This window comes from Sphaerodactylus townsendi, linkage group LG06, assembly GCF_021028975.2.
Source record: "Sphaerodactylus townsendi isolate TG3544 linkage group LG06, MPM_Stown_v2.3, whole genome shotgun sequence".
Lineage (NCBI taxonomy): Eukaryota > Metazoa > Chordata > Lepidosauria > Squamata > Sphaerodactylidae > Sphaerodactylus > Sphaerodactylus townsendi.
The window spans coordinates 87,470,829-87,476,967 of NC_059430.1; positions in this window are offsets into that span (position 1 = coordinate 87,470,829).

Here is a 6,139-nt window from a genome sequence, read left to right on the forward strand (position 1 = left end):
AGTCCCACTGACTAATCCAAAGTGGCTGGAGGAGGTGGCATATTGTCTAATCCAGCTGGGTCTTAAGAAGAATAAACTGTGGGAGGCTGAACACTCAAATACTTGCTATTGAGCCTAAATTGGCCCACTGAGGCGTAAGAAAGGGGTAATTACCAAATTTCCTGAAAACCCATGCCACTGTCCCTTGTTTCTCCCCACAAATCCAGCTTCGGAGCGTGATTGGAAAAAAAGATGCACTTCATTTCAGGTTCTGAAAAAATGCAAGATGTGGGGGGAGTGCGTGCCAGAACCAGGAGTAATCCATGTTCGGCACTTAAGCAGTGGAGAATTCTTACTTACACCATGTTTTTTCACGTGACTATCACACAATAAATTGACCGTGGGGAATCGACCTATATGCCACTGCCCATTTAAGACTGAACAATGTGACATTTTGGGAAAACTGAGATGGCAGTTAGAGATGACACTTAGCAGATTTTAGTGCTAAAGTGATTTGGATTTTGAAAGTGTTTTAGTTCATATTTTGCATATTCCTAAGAAATAAAAAATATCAAATTATCCACAGATCCTGCCTTTTCGCCCAGCTGCACAGCCAGCATGGTATAGTTTTTAAAAGTGGTGGACTCTGATCTGGACAACCAGGTTTGATTCCCCACTTTTCCACATGAGCAGCAGAGTCTTATCTGGTGAATTGGATTTGTTTTCCTGCTTCTACACGATTCCTGTTGACCTTGGGCTAGTCACAGTTCTTCAGAACTCTCTGAGCCTCACCGACCTCACAAGGTGTCTGTTGTGGGAAGAAGAAGGGAAGGAGTTTTTAAGCCACTTGGAGACTCCTTACAGTTGAGAAAAGCAGGGTATAAATCCTTTTCTCCTCCTCTCCCACAGACACACATCGGCCTTCTCCCTCAACTCAGAGGTTATTTCTTCCAGTCATTATGTGTTTTCTTTTGCTGTCAAGTCATAGCTAAGTTAAGGTAACCCACAGCATTGTCAAGGTAAGAGGTGGTTTGTCATGTCCTGCCTGAATCATGTGACTGATATTGTTTGGAGATCTTCCATCCAAATACCTGTCAGGGTCAATACTGAGAGTGTGTGACTGACCTAACCTAAGGATATCCAGCAAGTTTCTATGACAGAGAGGAATTCGAACCTGTACTTCTCAGATCCTGTTCCAACACCTTAATCACTACACGACACTGGCTGTCATGAGATATGCAAGAACAACTTGGCAATAAGGACCCACTGGGGGAATACCGGTACCTGCTGCAATGAAAATACTGGTTAACGTTACTCTTCTCATGATGATCAGAGATCAAAGGCCAAGCACATAAGGGCAGAGCCTCTCACAGATTCCAAGCAAATCTCAAGGTAATTACTCCATCTCTTTCCTTTCAAAGGTCTCATTTCCTGACTAAACACACTCTATCTCACTCCTAAAAAGAGCAAGTAAATTATAAATCAGAAACATATCATAAATCACACATCACCCAAAGCACTTCCCTGTCACCATGCTTGGTTTTTCTTTTCTTTTTTTTGCTTGCAGTTTCCATTCAACCTTTGGACAATTAGCAATCCATAAGACAATGTCTGCATCTTTACTTGAAGCCACTGTTTTACCCTCACATATCTCTTGAGCTTTTCAGCCTCTTTTGGAAACATGAAAATATTCCCTGAAAATTTACAACTCCTTTCTTGCTGCTTATAATTTACAAAGCTAGAATCTTCTATACCTTGATTCAGTGATTCACTCTCTTATCTTCACACTCGGCAGAATAAAGAAATTCCATTTAGCTTTGTGTCAGATACTGTGGAGAAAATTACCCAAGCAACACAGTAGCCGGTAGGTGTTCTGAACCAGCCTTCTAGAGCTGTAGGCTGGGAGGCAAGACTTGGTGAAGCACTGACAGCTGGTTTCATCAGCTGCTTTTGTGCTCTTGTATGCACATTCATTCCATACTTTTGCCTCCACACCAAGTGCAAGAACACAGAACAAAGCAAAACCAAATTAAAAACTCAGTGATTATAAACATCTATTACGTCACTTTGCAAAATCTCTTGTCTCAAGTTTTCCAAGCCTCTTGGAAGCAGAAGTTTGTCACTGAACTTAATTCCAAATGCATTCTCATTCCCACCCTTCTTGTTGAGCTGTATCTCTTTTTGTCTTGAGTAGCATTCCAAGTCTGGGTGCATTGCTGCTGCCTCCAGAGGTTTCTCTCAGCACATCCTTGAAAAGAACAGGCAGATTTTCTGATCAAATTGTCTTTCTATGGCAAGTTAAGGAATAATCAATCTCCTTCTTTCTTGCTGCTCCTGAACTGGTTCTCAAGCCACATCAACTCCAGCTCTGGTCTAATCTTCAAATGTAAATCACCTCACAAGTTCTTATCTAGGAGTAGATTCTGTAAGACTATCAGGGTTGATCCACCCAAACCTGACTATTATAACATGGTGAAACTCAGAAATTGCTCTCATCACCAGCTGAGTTCATCCAGTAGGATGAAGTTTCAAAGTAAGGATAATAGGCACCCTGTAATGTATCAGCCATACTGCTCTATAGACCTTTAGACAGCCTCCAAGGAAGGACATTTGCCTGTGGAACATCTGTCATAGCAGCCTGAATTTGCCCACTAAGTCCATCCCATGTTATCCATGGTCTGTAAAGTATTTTCCCTGTGGCCCACTGTGCACAAGGGCAAATAAGTCTATAAGAAGCTCTTCTTCCATGGCTACCTATCCTCTTTCTCCACAATACTCACTTTTATATCCAGTAACAGTGACAAAGGTTCATGCTTGTAGCAGCAATAATATTGTTTGGATGTCCTAGATTACAAGCACTTGGTCCCCCTTGAGACAAAACCTATTTGATTTTCATGGAGCAACATAGGTAAAACATGTTTAAGCAAACACGTTTAAGCAAACATGTTTAAACAACAGTTTTTAAAATCAGTTTTTATTAAGAATACTGGCTTGTAGCTAGAGCAGAAAAGTAGATCTTTCCCTGACTTAGGAAGTTCTGCAATATATGCTTCATATATTGACCTTGACAAGACCCCAAAATCTTATGCAACTCTTACAATCTGAACCAAATGAGGTCCTTATATCATTTCAAAGGATACGTATCTGGCCCCAGAGCCTTTCTACTTTTCATATTTTAATTGGTTTTTCAATCTCAGAATCTATTACAGGAGCTGCCAGAAATTCCTGTTCCTGGTTGTTCAAAGCTGGCTGCTGTATCTTGCCCAACTCTGAAACAGCCTCTGCAGAAGATACATGGTCTGCAGAACAGACAGCTGAATAAACATATTGAATTGGTTATTAATTGATTTGGGAATGTTAAAAACTGTTACCTTTAGTTGCTGCATTATAGTTGCAGCCTGCAGGCCTGTACCTTCTTTAGTCTAAAAGCCAGTTATTTGCCAGCTTTTTCTCCTGACTACGAATAAATTGATACAGGACAACATAAATTCAGCTTGCAGTGAGAACAATTTGATACTGTCATATCTGAGTTTCATTATGTTATGATAGTTGTCATGTTTTAATGTTTCAGTGTTTGCCACCTTGGGGAATCTATTTGGGAGGAAAGGTAGCATACAAATGTTTTAAATAAGTAAATAAAGTAAAAAAACAAAAGCAGTATCAAAATATTATGGCTTCTTGTGGTTTGGTTCTAATTTCTTAGGCTCCTCAACTTATTCTGTGAGAAGTGTAAGTTATAATGAAGTTTTAAGAATGTCCCACAAAATGGGCAATCGGACTCCATGCAAATAATTGGGAGATAGGAAGTCTTTAATATGAAGCTCCGAGATAGGAAGTCTTTAATATGAAGCTCCATTTCCTTTTTAAAGGCATCACTGGAAAGAATAAATGTATTTAACTTCCATAAAGGCCCTCCTCACAACCTGAGTTCTATTCCAGCAGAAGTCTGTTTCAGGTAGCTGGCTGAAGGCTGACTTAGCTTTCCATGTTCCAAGGCTTGCTGGGGGTAAAGTGTAGATGATTGGGGAAGGAAATGGCAAACTACCCCATAAACATGGTCTGCCTAGTACAGGGGTAGGGAACCTGTGGCTCTCCAGATGTTCAGGAACTGCAATTCCCATCAGCCTCTGTCAGCATGGCCAATTGGCCATGCTGGTAGGGGCTGATGGGAATTGTAGTTCCTGAACATCTGGAGAGCCGCAGGTTCCCTACCCCTGGCCTAGTAAATGTTGTGATGTGATGTCATCCCATGAGTCAGTACTGATCCAGTGCCTGAACGCTCTACCTTTTCAAAGGCCCTATGAGGTTCCTCCTGTATCAGCCCTGTCTTCCTGCCCTCCACTATCCTGTTCAGGATTGGGCAGATTCCCTTTGTCAAGAGAATAAATATTTTGGCATATCCAGAGAGACTTCACCTTTTTCCTTCTTACCACACCTCATAGCTCAGAAGTTAGGTGTTGGTGTTTGGAGATCAAGGTCATTGGTCAATTAGCTGGTCTGAGATCATCCTCATTATTTTCTTCCAGCTGTTCTAGTTTCTTGGAGCCTAACTGAATGAGTTTTGGTTTAGGAAGAAGAGGAGTAGAGCAAGCCTGTTTTTGAGAATGTTCAGACCAATGTGTAATCTAGTTGGTGATCATTTGATGTGGCTAACTCAGGGCATAAATTAGTTACTCAGTGTTACCAGTTATCTTTCCTTTCATTTGTCAGTGCTGCACCTCTACCTCATTTGAAGAACTTTGCACATGTACTGAAGACTTATATAATAATTTATTTGCAAGTATTCTGTCTAGTATGTAAGCTATATTCTTTGTTGATTTATTGTGTACCTGAAATGCACCTTATGATTTTGTGTTCACTGTATGCTTTCTGTGTATGCTTCTGTTTTACAACCGTTCTCTTTTTCAATAAAAAATATAAAAATTCTGTTTTGAGTTTGGAGAACCGGTTCAGGGCCTAGAGCTCAACACTGTTATGACACCAAGATTGGATCAGGTCATTGACACCCTTCAGGCCTCAGAATGAGAAGGAGAGGCGATTCTGTCACCTGGCTTCTCTTTCTTCCCAAGATTGGCTCTCACACCCTCTCTCACACTAACTCACTTTCTGTCTCACTTGCTCACTTAAAGGGATTTGGCCTTCCTAGTCAGGACCTAGTCAGGAAATCCTCTTTTATAAGACTTGTTTCCTGGTAAGGATGCCATGCTCCAGGTGAGAGCTGGGGATCACCTGGAATGATGACACATCTCCAGACTACAGAGATCAATTTCCCTGGAGAAAATGGATTTTTGGAGGATAGACTCCATGGCCTTATGCCCCTCTGAGGTCCCAGTCCTCCCTGGGCTCCATCACTTAATTTCCAGAAGTTTCCCAGTCTCGATCTGGCAACCCTACTGCCCCCCCCCCATCCCCTGCCAATGGCCAGGGGGCAGCTGGCAACCCTAGTTACTGTTTCTGGGCCCAATCCAGCCCAGGTTCAGTTCCCTTGGAGTAACCAATAGGAAAGGGCCAGACCCTGCCTTCCCAGGGTGTGTCACTGACTAGTTTCCTCCTGTGCATACCCACTGGTCTGGGATGATACCTTTTCCCTTCTCTGCCTCTTGCCTGGCCAGACTTGGCATCGACAAGGGCTCTCTTCTGCATGTGCTGCTGGGGGGTTGGCTGGTTACCCTATCTGCTTTGTGGATGCCACTGCTGCCTCTCATTCGTCCATGCCCTTGTGAGGCCTGTTCCTGATTGGCATGACTTTCAATGGCTTCCCACTGGACTGCTGCAGTAGCAGATGGTGAGCTGGAGTTCACACCCTTCCTTGGCAACAGAACCATTAGTGCCTTCTTTTCCAGCTCTTGCAGGTAGCTGCAGTTTGGACCCCTGAGAAGATTGTGAGCTGGTCCAAGTGCAAGCCGGGCCCTGGCTCTGATAGACATTTCATGGAAAGAAGTGGCATATCATAACATGCAGCATTTACTACATATGGTCAAAAGAGATTACAACAATTCACAACAAAAATAAAACTTAAATCATAAAGAGGTAAACAGTGGAGGCACATCTCAAATGGAACAATCAAATATAGAAAATTTCACTCACAAGCACATTTGAGGAATTCTCTTTGCAGGGTGAGAGCAGAGAGAAACAGTGATCTCCATTTTCACAATGTTTG